This window comes from Micromys minutus (genome assembly GCF_963924665.1).
Source record: "Micromys minutus genome assembly, chromosome: 6".
Classification (NCBI taxonomy): Eukaryota; Metazoa; Chordata; class Mammalia; order Rodentia; family Muridae; genus Micromys; species Micromys minutus.
Window position 1 is genome coordinate 63,233,636 of NC_137975.1, and position 18,293 is coordinate 63,251,928.

Here is an 18,293-nt window from a genome sequence, read left to right on the forward strand (position 1 = left end):
CTTCCTTAAACTAGAAGTTTTCCCGAGCATGGACATGGTGCAGTTTTGTTCTGAATGGATAGGGCTTTGGATTAGACAAGATTACATCTTTGCCCAAAGAAATTCAGTCCAATGGGTAACAACAAGGTACAGATGCTTCTTAGTGTATAATGGGAGTACAATCTGATACATCCAACAAGATGTAAGGATGCATCAACATTTAATATCTCCAGCCTGTCATGGCTTAGTGTCAGAGTGCACCACAGATAAGGGTTACTTCCCCTTATCACTGGGCACCATGAAGTCATGGACCCTGATTTCATCTAGACAGTAGGACACAGGAGCTTCTCTGGCCCAGGAATGAATTTCAATTAAAAATTCAAAGTAATATTTGTACTAACCGTATGCCACATACGACAGTAAGTGGATGTGATAATAAATCAGAGAGAATTTGTCTACATTCCATTAGGAGATGGAAAGGCATGAGACAGGAGGAGACATCTGTCTGCAGTCCACTCTGAATAAAGGTTTGACAAGAGGCAAAGAGGGGTGCACTCCCTCTCCCCTCACATTAAGCCATTGAGGAAAAAAGGAGGTGTGGAAAGAGAGAGCTTTTAGGGAATGACACAGTCTGGGAGTGGGAGAATTTTCAGAGTGTAGGACACCAGCAGAGGAAACAAGGGCAGTTTGTAACTTTTTTTCAGTAGCTCCTAGAAGTTCCGGAGAGAATGTTGAAGCCTCCAGGGAGTGACAAGAGGCTACTGACAGTGGAGCATGGGGTTAGGTTGGGGAAGTTACTCAAGTTTGCCTGAATATAAATATAATGCCTAATCAGGTAAATTTGAATAATTAGGGAGTGTAAACTTAACATGAAAAAGGAATATCCCTTTCCCCTTTTTTTGTTCTGTTTTTTGGTCAGTGTATTGATCTTCTTTGTGTAGGAGTATGTGCATATGTATGTATTTATACACTTTGGTGTCTTTTCTCATGAAGTCATCAAGCGCTAGTATTTATCTGTCTGCCTCCCCACCATAGGAATTACAAGTAGGGGCCACTCTAGTTGTCTTGTGTGTGTGCTCTAGGGATTGAACTCAGGTCTATATTTATATATTTTCATAAACAGAACCACAAAGAAAGAAAGAGTAATATAGATTAGCTATTTCTACAGCATGCTGCTTGACCTAAAGTTATATTATGAACTTCATACACTGTGCTGTACATAGTTCTTATCTACATGAGCCAAATCAGATGGTTTTGGCTTTGTTAGAGCATAGTCACATCAGTTCTCTGTGCTTGCTGCCATGTCTTCTCCATTATAATGAGGAGATCCACCTTGACTGTGAAACAGAATCAACTCTCATCCATTCCATATGTCCATCCATCCATCCATCCATCCATCCATCCATCCATCCATCCATCTTCATCCATCCATCTCCATCCATCCATCCATCCATCCATCCATCCATCCATCCATCCATCCATCTTCATCCATCCATCTCCATCCATCCATCTCCATCCATCCATCCATCCATCCATCCATCTCCATCCATCCATCCATCCACCCATCCATCCATCCATCCATCCATCCATCCATCCATCCATCCATTATTTATCATTATTATTACTGTGTGTGCATATACATGTGTGTGTGTATGTATGTATGTGCATTACATAGGTTGTGTGTGGAGGTCAGAGAACAGCTGTGGATTTAGTTCTATCCTTCTACCTTTACTTGCAATCTGAGGGTCAAACTCAAGCTTGAGGATCACCAGGCTTTCATGGAGAGCCCCTTCACACCACTGAGCCACTTATCTGGCTCCTCTTCTTCCTTTAAATTGTTTCCTGCCAGGTTGTTGGGCAGAACAATGAGGTAAGCTACTAATATAATCTTGAATGTGTCTTTTATCGCACATTGAAGGGAAGCATCTGTGAGCCCTTCTGCTCTGTCATTAGTAGGCATGATTGTGAATGGAGGTTGGAGACTTCTTGGCTATCCATGCTAGCTATTTTGTTTGTTTGTTTGCTTTTTAGAGTTGAGAACTAAACATGAAGACTTATGCTACTGGGCAAATGTCCTGCCACTACACCAAATCCACCACCCATGCTCAATGTTTTGAGTTCAGTGGTTCCCTGTGTGTACCATCATCGGCTGTCATTCCTCTGCCTTCTGAATATTGTGACAGTCATCTTCATATGCTGCCCCTTCTCTCATCCCACACAAATTTTGGGCCATATCCCTTAGCTAATAATCCTTGAATCTTTAAAGTCTTGACAACTAGGAAAAACACACATTTCCTGTGCATATATCTTCAACCCGCAAGTTCAATCCATTTTTGTATTTCACTGAAATGGTGTCTTGTACTTAATGAGGATTTGTATGAAGAAAATAAATCAGTCATATCACAAGTTAGGCATGGTGTATCCACCAGAGATTAGCAGAGGGTCACCAAGTCACACAAATCTGCCATGAGATATATTCTTCAGGAGCCCATTTGGATCTTGGCCTCACCAAGATACACCCATTGAATATCTAGAACAAAACACCGCAGCAATGAAAGCTAATCAGTCTTAAAATATTGTAGGTTGGCTGTATTTGCTAACTATGGTAGAATTTTCCACAGGCAGGGTTCAACATGCTTTAATAGAGAGCTTTTTAAGGTAGACGAGTGTGTTCCAAAATTTAAAATGTGTTTTGTAAAAGAAAAAAGAACCATTACTTTTCTTTTAATTTTAAAAGGGAAAAAGCTCCTGGATTTGAAAAAGAATGAAATGGCTGAGTATAGTCTCAACAGGAATAGGTGTGCCATTATGAAATGGTTCTGAGCCCCGGAGAGATAGAACGACGGAGTTACTGAGTGATCTAGGGGGATTGGGGCATCAACAACAAAGCCCATAGCAGAAAGTCCTGACCCCTTTTGGAACACAGAGCTTATGCAACTGTTCTATATGCTGAATAGGATGGCAATCACATTATAAAATGCACATTTAAAGCAGAGAACATCTTGAGCTCATGCAGTCTATGAGGTCTAGCACTTTGATACTAATGTTCTTAGGTAAGTCTGGGGCCAGACTGGACGGAACAGACCTGATAGAACAAAGACGCCAATGCTTGCACCTGGGAACTTGAAGGTTAGCCCTAGGGAGCTGGAGGACCAGATGCTGCAGGCACTGGCCTCGCAGAGCAGTCTTTCATTACTACCTGACCACCTGCCATTGTCCTTTTCCCAAGAGAGAACAGTATGTCCACCACAGTTCCCTCTGTTTCCTAATCAACCAACCAAACACAAAGGATCCAAAACATACATATGTCGATCCATATAGAACAGGTTCTAAAGGTTATTACCTCAAGATGTTCTAGTTCACTTTAAATGGACATGTATTACAAAGCAGAGAGTTAAATTATGGGGAAAATTTAACTTGCAAAGGGTCTTTTGGACCTTGATATTCATCTATGTACCACCACCGTAGTCTGAGGACTTTAGAAGAGTCAGATTAAGAAAACGTTTCCAAATGATTCACAACTGTCTGGAATCACCACTCTCCCCCTTCACTCCTAACTGCCTGTTTCCTAACCTTCATTTAAAGTTTACTTCACTCTGCACTGTGAGCCATTTTTTTTTCTGTATTTGAGGGAGCCATATTGAGTTTTTTTGGAGGTGCACATACTGTTGTATATTAACTTTTGTGTCATAAATTTACTTTCTCTCTCCCACATTCGGTGTCTACTGATATACATATACACATACACATACGCATACATACACACACATATAGTTATATATATTGAGAGAGAGAGAGAGAGAGAGAGAGAGAGAGAGAGAGAGAGAGAGAGAGAGAGGGAGAGAGAGAGAGACTAATCATAGCAACACAACTCTATTCTGATTACAGTTAATCTTTAAGTGCTTTCTTCTGAGAAGTTCTACACTTATGCAAGCAGATTATGGAGTTCTGTACTTGAAGAGTGAACATGACTCCTGAGAATATAAGGCAAATTCTATTCTGGAAGAATCATAATATAAACAGCTTTGAAAAGACCTCTAAATAAGAGGTGAAGTTATCATCCCATGTAGCCCAACCTCTCCTGTTATATTGAGTTGGGGCACTGTTTTGGTTTAACGACATAGCATAGTATTCCTTTTCTGAATGCTACTAATTTATGGTCCTAGGACCAGCAATGCTAGCCTCTCTTTGTGGTCACTTGTCAGAATACAGAATTTTGGTCCCACCCTGTCCTTACTGAACAAAGGCCTCATCTTTAATAAGATTTACACACATATCAATGTGTAAAAGCAATGGAGAATTCTTGTGCAGTACAAAGAGCCTATGTTGAAATCAAATAGACCTACAGATTACTACAGTCTAAACTACACATTTTGTGACCTTTTCCAAGAGATTATGCATTTTTTAGAACATTTTAATTTATTTTTTTGGAAATTTCACATATAGTTATTGTATATTGACCATATCTACCATCATTCTTTCTCTTCAACTCTTTCCAGAGCTTATCATCACATTTCCTTCCCAACTTTATATCTATCACAACAACAACAACAACAACAACAACAACAACAACAACTACCACTACTATTTGAATCAACTGAGGTCAATTAATGCTTATGTTTGTGGGGCCATTGACTAGGGCGTGGGCAACCTACCAGTGGCCATATATACATATGAACAATGCTCAATGAACTCAGTAGATTATATATTTGTATGTGTGTATGTAGTATATATTAAATGTAACAATAATAACCCAAGAAGAGGTTGCTAACTTTGGAGGCAGTGGGGAACATTGGAGGATGAGCGAAGGAGCAGGAGTGATGTAGGTTAAGAACTAATGTATTAAGTTCTCAAAAACACTAAAGTTTAGAGTTTTTAAGAATAAAAACACTCATTTTATTCATTTAATTTTAAACAAGTAAACAACTACAAGCCTATGGCCTGAATATACAGACAACCCCAAGGCCTTTTTTATGTGTCCTTCCATTCTTATATCAAATCAAATAGATAAAAATAAAAAGTAGGCCCTTTCCCTGCAAAGCCATTTTTGCTTGTATAAGGGAAGAAGTGGAGTTAATTTCTCATTACTCATCCATCATTCAAAACATCCAAAGCTTCAGATTATTGATCTTTCATCCAAAAATTATATGTTTATCTTTTTCCTGTCTAATGTCACAGATTTCGAAATAAACCTGCACAGGCTCCTGCCTATGCATATAAGGTATCAGCTCTACAAATGCTGAGAAAGTAATGAACCAGACCGAACCTGAAAACAGCACTTACTGCCAAGACAGTGACAGTGGTTCTGGTAGTGGGTGAAGCATGTGAGCCAATGACCAAGGTCCCTGGTGTCCGTAGTAAAGCAGCAGAAAACACGAGGGAGGCCTGAGAACTCAGAACTCTCTTCTGCAGAGAGAGACCCAGAGTGAAGTTTGGCAGTGTCTGAGGTGCAAACCTCATGTTTACTCCAAGAAGACAGGATGGCTGAACTACAGCACCGTTAGTAGATAAGCTTCTGGAACATTCCACCTAAGATATCCTCTAAGTGGCAGTGGGTCATCTCTAAAATAAGGGACTGTGATGAACATTTCCAGACTGTTACTCCAGATGGACCGAGGAATGGGCAAGGCCAGGCACAATATGAATCCTCACATTTGAGAGGCAGGTGGATATTTGTGTATTTGAGGACTTTTTTTTTTCATAGCAGTAGTGTAAAATTCCTTTGGATTTCCCTAAGCCCATCTTCCATTTAACCATGTCTCCCTATACCTACATCGCAGGCCACATATATACCTTCAAAGCAGCTACTATATCTATAGAATTCAGAGGGATTGGGATGATTCAGGCAGAAGCTTCCTCAAGACTCATATTGTTCATTTTTCCCCATTTGCTTTTTTTTTTATTGTAGAATATAACACCATTCTTTAAGCTAAGGATAATTCCAATGAACATCAATTTGCTAATGCTGCTCGCTTTTCCTATGTCCATTTTAAGACTCTATTAAACCTAATCATTCTTAAAGAGATAATGCAAACTAACACATTAGTGGAAGAGCTACGGCAACCAATTACTAAACCTTACACCATGGGGAGCAAACTGGCAGCAATGCCAGCTTACAGTAGGAGGCAATGGTTTCTTAGATTTGTCTTTATATTCCAGGTGCCCAAAGCCTGAGCATTGTGAATATACTTTTTGTTTGGAATGATGTATAGGCATTCATGGTGGAACATATTTAGGGATGGAGGCCAGAGAATCAATGTTTCTATTTCACAGCATGTAAAACATTCAAAGCATTGCTCTAAGGCTGGAGATGTATGTAGTTCAGTTAGAAGTATGTTTCTCTAATATGCATAAAAGCCTGATTTAAACTCTAGTACCACAAAAGTTTGGCCTGATGGTGTCTGTCAAATCTCATTCCTTGGGAGGTAGATACAGGACCATTAGTTCAAGGTCATCATCAACTATATAATGAGTTTGAGGCTAGCCTGGGCTACGTGGCATCCTACATATAAACATTTTTTTTTAAAGCAGCACAAAATCACAATCAAGATCACACTGATATACATTCTTCCAGTTGGGATTTTATTTATTTTACACCTGTAGATGCACTGATATGTGCCAAGGTACCCTGCTAATTAGCTATTTCACACAGTGCTCTTTTTTCCCCCTCTGGGACTATTTGATTTTATCATCTGTGAAATGAAATTTATATTTCAGAGTACAACCAGGGCTTTTAAGTTATATTCTATGTACATGGCACGGCAAAAGCCAACAGAGCAATGTGAATGCCAGGCTCTGCTTTGTAAGCCTCCATAGCTATTAGAACAGTACGCACCAGCCACGTACTGAATGTGAAAATTCACCATGGTTTTTACTTACATGTTCCAAAGCCAAAGGCAACGTCTAAGTTTCAGCTGAAGGCACTAGGTGTTCCTTGTTGTTTGCATGTTTTCTTTATTACAACATGCTAACTCCCCATATATGTCATTTGTTCTTACAGGAAAAAATGAAAAGACCAAAGGCAGAAAAGGAAACAAGGCTTTCTTAGAATCCCTGTTTGCCACATCTTAATAGCTTTCCCCTTAACCTATATTTTCTAACGCTCTCAACAAATAAAAATGGCCCTCAAAATATCACAGAATTTTAAAAAAGCATTTTACAATAATGACTATAAAAGAATAATTATTTTGCCATTTCATAAAGTGTCTTACAACCACAGAAAAATGTATATTTTTGCCTCATTTTCAACTTAAAAGCCACAGCATGTGGTTTAGTTTCCTCCTAAAATTTAATACCTTATGGTTTTGTTTAAGTTTACATATGTTATTGGCCTCTGGTTATCCTACTTTCTGAGGATATAGTTAGGTCTAATATTATATTTTGAGATTTTTGACTCTCTTTGGACTCTGGTAATATCTGCAAATGTAATGAACATCCTTATTATCCTCCTGACTCCTCCCTGCTAAAACGGTACAAGACTAGAAGGGAACGGCAAAATAAGGGTAAATATAGGCAATGCATTTAATTCAACTTTAATGGCAGCAATTATCTCAACTGAGCTTTATTCAGAATCCCCAATACTGCCCACATTTGTATCTGTGCCCTGCAGGAATTTAAGGGACTATATCATGGGCATGTCAAAATATATTTTCATCCAAGAAGCTTCTAGTTCAGTGAGAGGCATCTTGCACACATTAAGGAATAAAATGGTACAAAAGAGCAGCCTATTGTAATATAGGGGGTAGGAAAATTATAAAGCTGAGGATAGGCTCATCATTGATTTTTCTGGAAGACAAGGTGCTCACAAACTGTCCACCAGGCTTGTGAGAGCGAAAGAGAAGCAGAAGAAGAGAAAGGTGATCATGTCACGTCTGAGAGGAGGCAAGCTTTAACCTGACTCAACAAAGAAACTGGATGGTTTTCAGCATAGGGGCAATGGGCAAGGCAGGACACTGATGCTCAGGAGGAAAGAATCTTAAGGACGTGGTGGTCTACTTTAGAGAGTGTTTCCATATCAAAACTCACAGGAAAGATCTCCAAACAAGTTCTTGCTGAACTGAAGCCATTAAGTTCTGAGTTCTTTGAGGTAGTGATCAGAGCTAGCAGGGAAGACTGAAGGAGAAGACAGATCTGAAGGGGTGCATTCCAGAACTCTGTTGGTAAGCATGGTCGGTTGCACCTGTGTGGGGAATTTTCCCTGAGTCCAGAGACAGGGTTTCAGGACAGGGTGGCAAGAGCTAGGCAGAAAGCGAGGGTTTCTTGGCACATGGTGTGTCTGCTCCAGAATCTCTATGGCATGCCTTGGTATCAGGGGCAGATCCTGACATTAAGTGTGTTTTGGTCTTTCCTATGACACCTTATAAAGAAGCCTGAAAAAATGGTGGCCAAAACAATGATGTTTGTGTGTGTGTGTGTGTGTGTGTGTGTGTGTGTGCACGCGCGCGCGCGCGAGTGTGTATGAATATAGAAACTTCAGTACTGGTATTAGATCTAATGATTCACGCTATTTAAGATTAGGATGGAAAAAATCTTATGCGTGTAAATGAGAAGGAAAATCCATGATAAGAAGAAAATAAATCCCTGTCAGTAGATTCAGCCATGATACAGATAAAATGTCACCAGCAGATATAGACATCTGAGGAGCTTTCTCTTCTCATCTAATGATAAAGCATCTGCTCCCCTGTACTGAGCTGGAAAAGGTAAAGAAAAGCATAAATGTGATAAAAAATAATCTTATACTGTATGAAAACAATCAAATAAAAACTTGCAGAATTGAAATATGCCTGTTTAAAGCAAAAGAGTATATACCCTTTGAGATTAGTAGTATATTTGAAATGAACTGTAGAAGGAAACATACACAAAAATAGAGCTATCAATAATAAAACAAAATAAATGGAAGTAGAGACTCTAAAGAATGGGGCTAGGAAAAAGCATCAGCAAGCAGAAAGGTACAAGAGACAGTTAAACTTGGTCAGAAACTCCAAAAGAAGAGAGAGAAATGAGGGCGGGAAGAGAGAAACCAATATAGCTATCCAAAAATGGTGAAAACCAGCATATGAAGATTCAAGAAGTTTGATGTATGCCAACTACAAGACACACTTAGAAATGACACCAAGAAATATCAGAGACAGGTTGCTTAAATCCAGCAACAAAGATAAAATCTTAAAGACAGCTAGGGGTGTGAAACCACAGGTAATAGACAGAGACATAAAGGTCAGGGGAACAGGCATCGCTGGTCAGAGACAAGACAAACCACACGCCAACAAATTAATATCACCAGCCAATGAAACGGTTCTCAGTTAAACTGGAAGTCAGAGCTGAACAGAGCATCTTGCATCTGTGAAGATGAACTAAGGGGAGGTCACAGAGGAGAAGAAATGGTGTGGGGAATTATGTAAGGCCGGAGAAGGCACAGCCAACCCAGAAAGTAGATAAGATGCATGCTGAGACAGGACGGAAGGCAGAGGAGCTGCAGACCAGCAAGGCTCTTGGCTGCTATAGTACTCAAAAAGAACCAGTTTTACAGCTTGGGAGATGTCCTAGTCACTAAAGTGCTGGCCACAAGAGTATTAGGACCCAAGTTGGATCCTTTAGAACCTACATAAACAAGCCATGTGAGGTGGTATTAATAACCCGTGTATTGGAGAGGTGGACACAGGAGACGCCCTGGGAGCTCACTGGGCAGCTTGCTTGGCCCCAGGTTCAATGAGGAATCCTGTCTGAAAAAAATAAATGGAGAGGGGACAGAGAAAGACACTTGATTTTAACCTCTGATCTCTACATGCAGCTGCATGCAGACAAGCACACACCCACACACACACACACACACACACACACACACACACATACACACACACACACAGACACATAAAATTTTAGGCAAGGTAGGGTTTCTGGTGACAGTTCTAAAGTGGATGACATGCCACAAAGCATTTAGAAGCTTTGTTTTGGATAAATTGAGACCCCAGTAAGATACCAATTTTGGTCAAAGGAATAATTTTAAAATCTTAAAATATGCCATATAAATATACATTATCTATCTATCTATCTATCTCTCTATCTATCTATCTATCTATCTATCTATCTATCTAACAATAATTAATGAGGAAAGAGGCCATGAATTTGAAAAAGAGCAAGACAGGATGTATAGGAGGGTTAAGGGGGAGGAAAGGGCAGGAAAAAATGATGTAATTATAATCCCAAAAATAAAAGATAGTAAAAACATGTCATATAGATATATTGGTAGGTATTAAAGGATACAACTTAGAGGTCAGTTATAAATGATTACCCAGTCCCTGTCTGGATGATTTAAAAAATAATATGCTCACCTCTTCTAAGTACAGCACTCAACATTTTATTTCTACAAAGTCTATACGAGTTTGCTTCCTTCCTGAGATGTGTACAAATGGCCCAAACAAAATGTGGCCATCTCTTTTCTAACTTCAAAAAAATCTCTTAATTCTATATTTGTTTCAAATGAAAATATAAACTAGCCATACTATTTGTTGTGTTGCCGACTAGTTTTATACTGATCAAGAATAAATCAAGACTTCTAAACAACATGGCGAACCTTTTCCATCTCATCTAAGGAGAAGGCTGGGTCGGCTGCAGCCTTTTCCTTCCGTCTCTTGTGTTTTGTGCTCTGTGGCTTCGATTTATCTGGCACACTCCAAACCTGTTACTTCTTTTGCTTCAGCTCTTTTTATAAAAGTCGCTCTACCATTCATATTCATCCCCCTCCCTCTTGATAAATGACTATAAAATGAGATCCTACGTGAAATTAAACAGATGGTATATTAAAGAGCTTGCTACAAAACAACATACTTCATATGGAGTTAAAATTCAGCTCAAGGTGTCTCTGCATGTGTTTTAAAATATGTATTTCCTCTCTGCTAGAGTATGTGTGCATGCTGAGTAAGTCCTTTTGACAAAGTACACTGTTCTGGATGAATCTGTCCACATTCTGAGGAGCCCTTCCTTCCCTACCCCTTCCCTCAGCTTCATGATTTAGGTGTGGTACAACTTAAAAAATCTGAGAGCCTCCATTAGACATCAATTAGAAAAAAAACCCTTAGATTTGAGAGCTTGGTACTTGACTATGTGGTATTCTGTGTTGTTATTTCCCTTACTTCTTGGACAAGTTGCTTCAGGCTCTGCCCTTGCCAGTGGAGGCTCTTGAACAGGCAGATACACAGGGCTAGGAGATACAATACTATCTCTGCATTATTTTGAGAATTTCAAGCTCTAGCACATGAATGCCTATGATATAATATAAAGTTTTACACTTTAGAGAAATCAGGCTCTCTCTCTCTCTCTCTCCCCCCCCCTCTCTCTCTCTCTGTGTGTGTGTGTGTGTGTGTGTGTTTGTGCATGTTTCTGTGTGTGAGAGTAGGCACTTATATGCCATAGTGCTCACGAGGGTGCCCTGGGATATTGGTGCTTGCCCTTTTACCTTGTTTAAAAGAGCATCTCCAGGAAGTGCCTAGCCTCACAGAGACTGGAAGTGCCAAAGTTGGGAATACCCAAGGGAGCACCCACATGCTCAGAGGAGAAGGAAGGGGGGATTGGGGAAGGATTGTGGGAGGGGATGACTGGGAGGGGTCTGTATATAAAATAAATAAGTAAAAATAAAAAAATACAAAAATAAATAAATAGCTGAGGGTCTCTAGGTCTCTGCATACACCAGGCTAGCTGGTCTGCTAGCTTCTGGGGATTCTCTGGTCTCTGCCTTCTGTCTGAATGTAGAAGTACTGGGGTCAAAAACTATTATCACATTGGCCTTACACGTGTCCTGGGGATCAGAACTCAGATCCTCACATATTAACTACAATCACTTTTCCCACTGAACTACCTCACCAGCCTAAGCTGTACATTTCTAAAATTATTATTTTTTTTATTTTTACCAGTCACTGTAATAACTCACCAAAACACACACATGGGATTTCATCAGCCAAGTTTTCCCTATAAAATAATCACATGGAACTGTAAAGTAAAAGGGAATTTTTTTTTCTTGAAAAAATTCTTTTAATAGACATGTCAATTTAAAGCAGAATTGCTTTTAATAGATGAGCTAATTAAAAAAAAGTGAATGTTGAGACATTTAACAATTTCAGTTAAGTAAAAAATTATGAAGCATGAAGACAACTCCTAAAATGTTAGACAAAAATGGAACCATTTACATATATGTCATTTCCATCTTCATATTCCCATAAGGTTCTGCCAATGAGTTTCATGTAAATATACTGTATCTCCTACAATGTTACCACAGTCACACTATGCTACTTTTTGTCTGGGCTGGGAGGGGACTCATAACTGACCATTCACTGACTCGCTCAAACTCTGCATCTACTAAGATGTACAGCTTGTAGGTGCAGAGCAAGACCCTGCCAGGAGCATGAAGAGGAATAAAATATGTTTTCTGCCTAACCCCTTAGCACACAACTGTGACATGTACTGACTCTTGAGGCCGAGGGATGACTTGCTGGATAAGAGTGCTTGTTGCACAAACCTGAGGACCTGAGTTTGAATCCTTACCACCCATGCAAAAAGCCACCCTGGAACCCTCATGCACCTGTGACTCTAGTGTTGTGAGGGCTGGAGACAGGTGGATCATGGGACATGCTGGTTGGCAGCTTAGGTCCAGGTTCAGTCAGAGTCCTTGTATGAAGGACATGGGGACAAGAGCCATAGCATAGGACATTCAATAGCCTTCTCTGGACTCACATACCCACGTACAAGTACACACTCCCTTCCCCCAGCACACACTCCACATACTGAATATAAAAGGCAATGGGGATGTACTTTATTGGCCCAAGGCAAGCCTTTTCTATCTTTCTTCCCCCAATAGCAGTCTGAAGTTAAATCTGAATACTTGGCTACATAAAAAGACAAAATACATTTTTTACGGAGATACTAACATTATCATAACTTATAAATTAATGATTTTATAATTATATAAATATCATAAAAGTATCAAAGTTCCTATAGTGTTATCACGCACCATTTGAATAAAAAATGTATAGGTAATTTGTGGGTAATTTGGTGACTTTTCATATTTCTAATTTAGTTGGCACCTAAAGCTCCACTGGTGACAAGCCAGAGAAAGGGGTGACCATTAACACATTTTTCTTGAGTGTCCCACGGTCAGCCCCAGGCTTTCAAGCTGAGTGTCGAGTGCTGTGTGAACAGCAGCCACCCACAGGTGGCATTTCTAGAACAAAACACTCAGTTCTAGTGGCACTTAGCCGGGTGGGGGGTTTGCGGGGAAGGATTATTTCATTTGACTTGGGTGTCTTAACCACACACACACAATGTTTGCAGTTGAAGGACTGCCTTTAACCTGGAGTCCCCTGACAGGAGAGGGCTGTGTTGACACATCTTTATACCTCTGAGGTGAAGCCCTTATGTCCCTACCACTTTATGGAGTCATGTATGCTTTTTGTCTAGTTCATGGGGCGGGTTGACAGAGATTCAGTGCTCGACACTCACTTACCCAACGCTCACTGAGCACAAACCTAAGATTTAAAGGGTTTGCTTAAACTGAATTCCTGCTCCACAAAGCCACTGGCAGGTGCATAAAAATTCATTCACACCTACATCAATCATCCTTAATACAGTCTGATGCCTTCCTTAGTTATTCTAAAACACACTATACATACCCCAGGGCAACATACTATACATTCATTAGTATGAGAGGACAGGACAGGGGCAGCAAATAGTTCTGTCTTTCAGCATGTCATTTCTCGAATGAATAACTATGTGAGATTTCGGATAAGCACTAACTTGAAGCTGCTTCATGAATGAAGGGCATAAATACAAATGAGAAATAGGTCCAAATATCTTCAGCACCACTGTCTCCATATTCTGAAAGTCTTTTTACACATAATATTTACAGAATCATCTGTCATGTAAGAGAAAAAAATACCTTCCCTGTCAAACAATAAATAGAAGGCCAGGGCAAGATGTGTGGTCTGTGTTGGATTTCAAAAAATAGACCATGCATCATGACAGAACGATAATTACATGATAATTACAAGTCATTGGTCTGATGTAGAAAAGCCCAAATGATAACCTATAGCTCAGAATTCCCTCATAGATAAAATGTAAACAACATGAATAAAGTATTTCTGGGTAAGGTGATTATGTAAATATATACAGAATTATTATGCAAAAATATACAAGAAGCTTGGAATGAGTAAGATGATAAAAGGCAGCCTCAGATAGGGAGAGTGGCTCATCTAAGCTGCAAATCCTGGGTGCCAGAATTCAGTTGTAGCTTAAAAATGCAAATAGAAAGTGGTTCAGCATCTCCCCCGACTCTGTTAGCTTTTGAAGCTGTAGCATTCAGCTAATCCTCTGGACATCTCTGTTGTTTATCACTATGTTGGTAGCTATGAATTCTTCTTCCTTAGTAGACAATGGATATTACTGCACACAAATGTTCCAGTCTGTATAAACATCTTAGTGTTCTGTATTTTCTGCTGTCAACACGACTCAGCTTTCTCTGAGAACAACTGGCCAGTAGAAACCTCTATAAACTCAAACGCAATAATATCAAATGGAGTTATTAATTAAGAGGTAACATTCAGCTTGAGCCCAAACTGTTATGTAATGGGTACTTTCCTTTCTGGTCTCCTACTGTGTTTTCAGTTCATGTCCTCAGATGCTAGCACCTAACTTATGCAGGGACATAAGGGTAGGTTCTCTTCTCCTGCTGCAGTGTGTGTAGAGCAACCAGGGTTTGGGCCATGAAGCAACCCTAACTATGAAATCTAGTCATTTCGGATTTAAACAGAAGTAAGAAACCCACCTCATTTGACACGGCATTAAAAAGGCAGAATGACATGTATCACTGTGAGAAAGGACAAGAAGTCAAATGGCTTGAATTATTCCAAGTTCTAAGGTGTTTTTCTGACATTAATTTCAGCCACGACTGTCTTATCCATCCAACTGTTTGTTTTGAATCAGATGTTCTAAACAAGTGCTATTTTGGTTTCAGATGCTATTAATCTCATAGTTAACACAGCTATAAAACACCCCAAAGGTAGAACAGCCATATCACCTGTGCTGCATCCTTACCTGGATTCCTACAGTGTTATGGTGTCAACTGATCCATGTAGCTGCAAACAAACACAGACTCAAGAGTTTCCTAGTTGACTGGTACCTCTGTAAGTGTGTGTGTGTGTGTGTGTGTGTGTGTGTGTGTGTGTGTGTGTGTGTGTGTGTATGTGAGGTGTCTGTCTGTCTTTATGTGATATGGATCTCTTGGGTACTGAGGCTTGCTGATTCAGTTAGGCTGGCTGACCAGAAAGATCAAGAGATCTGTTTATGTCTACTTCCTCAGTGTCAGGATCTTTTATGTGGGTCTTGAGAATTAAACACAGATCTGCTTGTTTGTGCGGCATGTCCCTTTTTGAATCGTCTCTATGTATGTATGTATGTATGTATGTATGTATGTATGTATGTATGTATGTATGTATCTATCTATCTACCTACCTACCTACCTACCTACCTACCTACCTACCTACCTATCTATCTATCTACCTACCTACCTATCTATCTATCTATCTATCTATCTATCTATCTATCTATCTATCTATATCTATGTATCTATCTATCATTTATAGTGTGAGAGCCATGGTAGAAGTCAGAGGATAACTACGATAGTGGGTTTTCTTTTACTTCATTGTTTTCTGGGAAATGAACTCAGCTCACCAGTTTTGGCAAAAAGTGCCTTTCAGCAGATGAGCTATCTCACTGTTCCTTATTAGTTTTTTTTTTTTTTAATTTGCACATTTCTTTTTTAGATTCTAGATTTTCTCCTGCCCCTGAAAATTGAAGCTTTATTGTGTTGCTGAAGTAAAGCTGATATTTTATACTGTTTATCTGGGAGCTACCTGACATACCAAAGGTAAAGAAAATATTAAAAAACCGTGATTACAGTATCCATGGTAGGTTGGAAGCAGACTTTATTTCTATATAGAAAAGAGAGATATAAAGAATGATTCAGTGGGTAAAGTGCTTGTCATGTAAACACAAGGATGGATCCCCAGAACCTGTGTAAATGCCAGGTGGATGTGGTGTCCTGGACTATAGTTTTAGCACTCAGGTGGCAAAGACAGCAGTCTCTGGAGCAAGGTGGCTTATGAAACCAGCTAGAATCAGTGAGATCAGTGAACTCCAAGACCAGTGAGAGGCTCTACATCAATATGTGAGGTGGAGAGGGATTAAAAAAGACATTGATATAAACTTCTGGTCTCCAGAGGTGCATGAAAACACACACACACACACTTGAGACTATAAGAGCCAGAGGGTCAGGAAGATGTTTGCTATGAGACTGTCTCCTAGTAATGTCAGAAGTTGTACCCATGTACTCTCATATGTGTGCCTATACATATTCAAACATGCATACAACACACACACACACACACACACACACACACACACACACACATACACACACACACATACACACACACTCACACATGGACCATTTATAAACTTTAACTGGGGCCAAAATATTGGTAAGGTGTGGACTGGATTCTATGTTAAGAAAACAAAGGAAGGATAAATCTTGTTCAAATTAAAAAGAATTCTCCCTCAATAAAACAGGAAAGCTCCTGTAAGCTTTGCTGGAACAGAAAAGTCCCTTAATCCAACTCCTAATCCCTTTAAGACAGGACAGCTCAGCCCTGGCTCTGTAAGCTTGAAATTCATTAATGATCTTAGCATGGGAATAAGACTGGGCATTCTTTTCCACCATCAGATAAATTGTGAAAGGACATTCTTCCTCTTATTCTGTATCACTCACATGTTGAAAAGGACCATTTCTTAGGTAAGGGGATGAGCAAGATGAATAGAGGAAAATAGTAGGGTACACATGGTCTGACTGGGGGAATAGAATAGAGGGGAAGGACTTTAATTAGGGAGGGTGATGGCGATGAATATAGAAAGAAAATAAAACATCGGCCAGATGGCTGAAAAAGTCACAAGGAATCAACTATTAATTATCCACTGTAAAATCTTCATAGTACTTATAAGTTAGTACATAAATATACATCTCTAGTTTTAATGAAATGTCCACATCTCAGCTGAAGAGCCAAAGACTACCTAACAAAATGTTCAACACTAGAAAAGAGAAGCCCCCTTTTGAGTTATTAGTTAGTTGTTCAAGAGACTATAGGATGTGGCTATTGTACTATTGTGATTGCTCCTGAGAGACAGAAGTAGGTTCCTATGGCTGAAGACACCATGCACTGTAGACACAGGGCTCAGAGGACACTGGGCTGGAATTGACAGCTTTTATGGTACTGAAAAGCACCTTCCAAAGGAGGAAAGCAACCAGCAGTTCTACCCAGCATGATGTCTGCAAACCACAAACATCATGGCCCAATAACCCTAAGGGTACAGTAGTGGCAAACATACTTATGGTGACCAACTCCTCTTTAATTGGATTTGAGGCCCATTTGACAAGAAAGAAGCCAGTATTGCCTAGTATTGAAAACCTAGCCAACTACCCAGGTCTAGTGAAGTCATGAATCTTGTAGGAGAACCTACAACAACCACTTTACCAAACTAGCACAGTTACTAACTACATTCTAGATATTTGTCCTTATACCAACAGATAAAATGGAGTCTTTATTCCTCATCAAGGAAACTTTCTTTGCCACAGATGGAGATGATTACACAAAACCCATTGCTGATCAAAATGAAGAGTTGTAGAGCCCAGTCTCAAGTGGTAGATCCACAAAATAACCACCATACCCATGTCTTAGGGAATATTGAAGACAAGGGGGTGGAACGATAGTAGAAACCAGATAGAGGATCAGAGTGTTTGCTGTGAGATTGAGTCTTCTAGGAATGTCAGAAGCTACACCCACAAAGTCACACCAACGTGACTGCCTAAATATGAGCTACATAAGGATGACAACAATAACAGATATTGCCAAAGTGGGTGGGGGAAAACAGACAAGACCTCAACCCCACATCAAGTACTAGAGGCATCTAGAGAATGCTCAAAGTGAGAGAAATAGTCTTACCCGAGGAAGAACACACCAACTGGTTATCCAAAATCAAATGGTGGGCCCTGAAAACACATAAACAAGCAACATTATACTGACGGAGAAGGTTATTTTTAGGGTTATATATGTATATACATATATGCATGTAAATTAACTAATAAAAATCAGGAATGAATTTGAAAGAGAGCAAAGAAGAACATTTGGGGCCTTTCGAGGGAGGAAAGGGAAGGGGGCAGGAAAGCAATGTAATTACACAATAATCTAAGAAAATAAAATATATAAAAATAAATAAAA

General features: G+C 39.6%; 1 protein-coding gene across 1 annotated transcript in view; it reads right to left on the reverse strand.

Annotated features, from left to right (window-relative positions):
* CHRM3 (cholinergic receptor muscarinic 3) overlaps positions 1-18,036 on the reverse strand; it is a gene marked incomplete at its 3' end in the record, with an annotated part of 136,475 nt that extends 118,439 nt beyond the window's left edge. The window contains exon 1 of the mRNA XM_080917620.1: positions 18,018-18,036. The remainder of the gene's footprint in view (positions 1-18,017) is intronic.
* Positions 18,037-18,293: the final 257 nt, after the last annotated feature.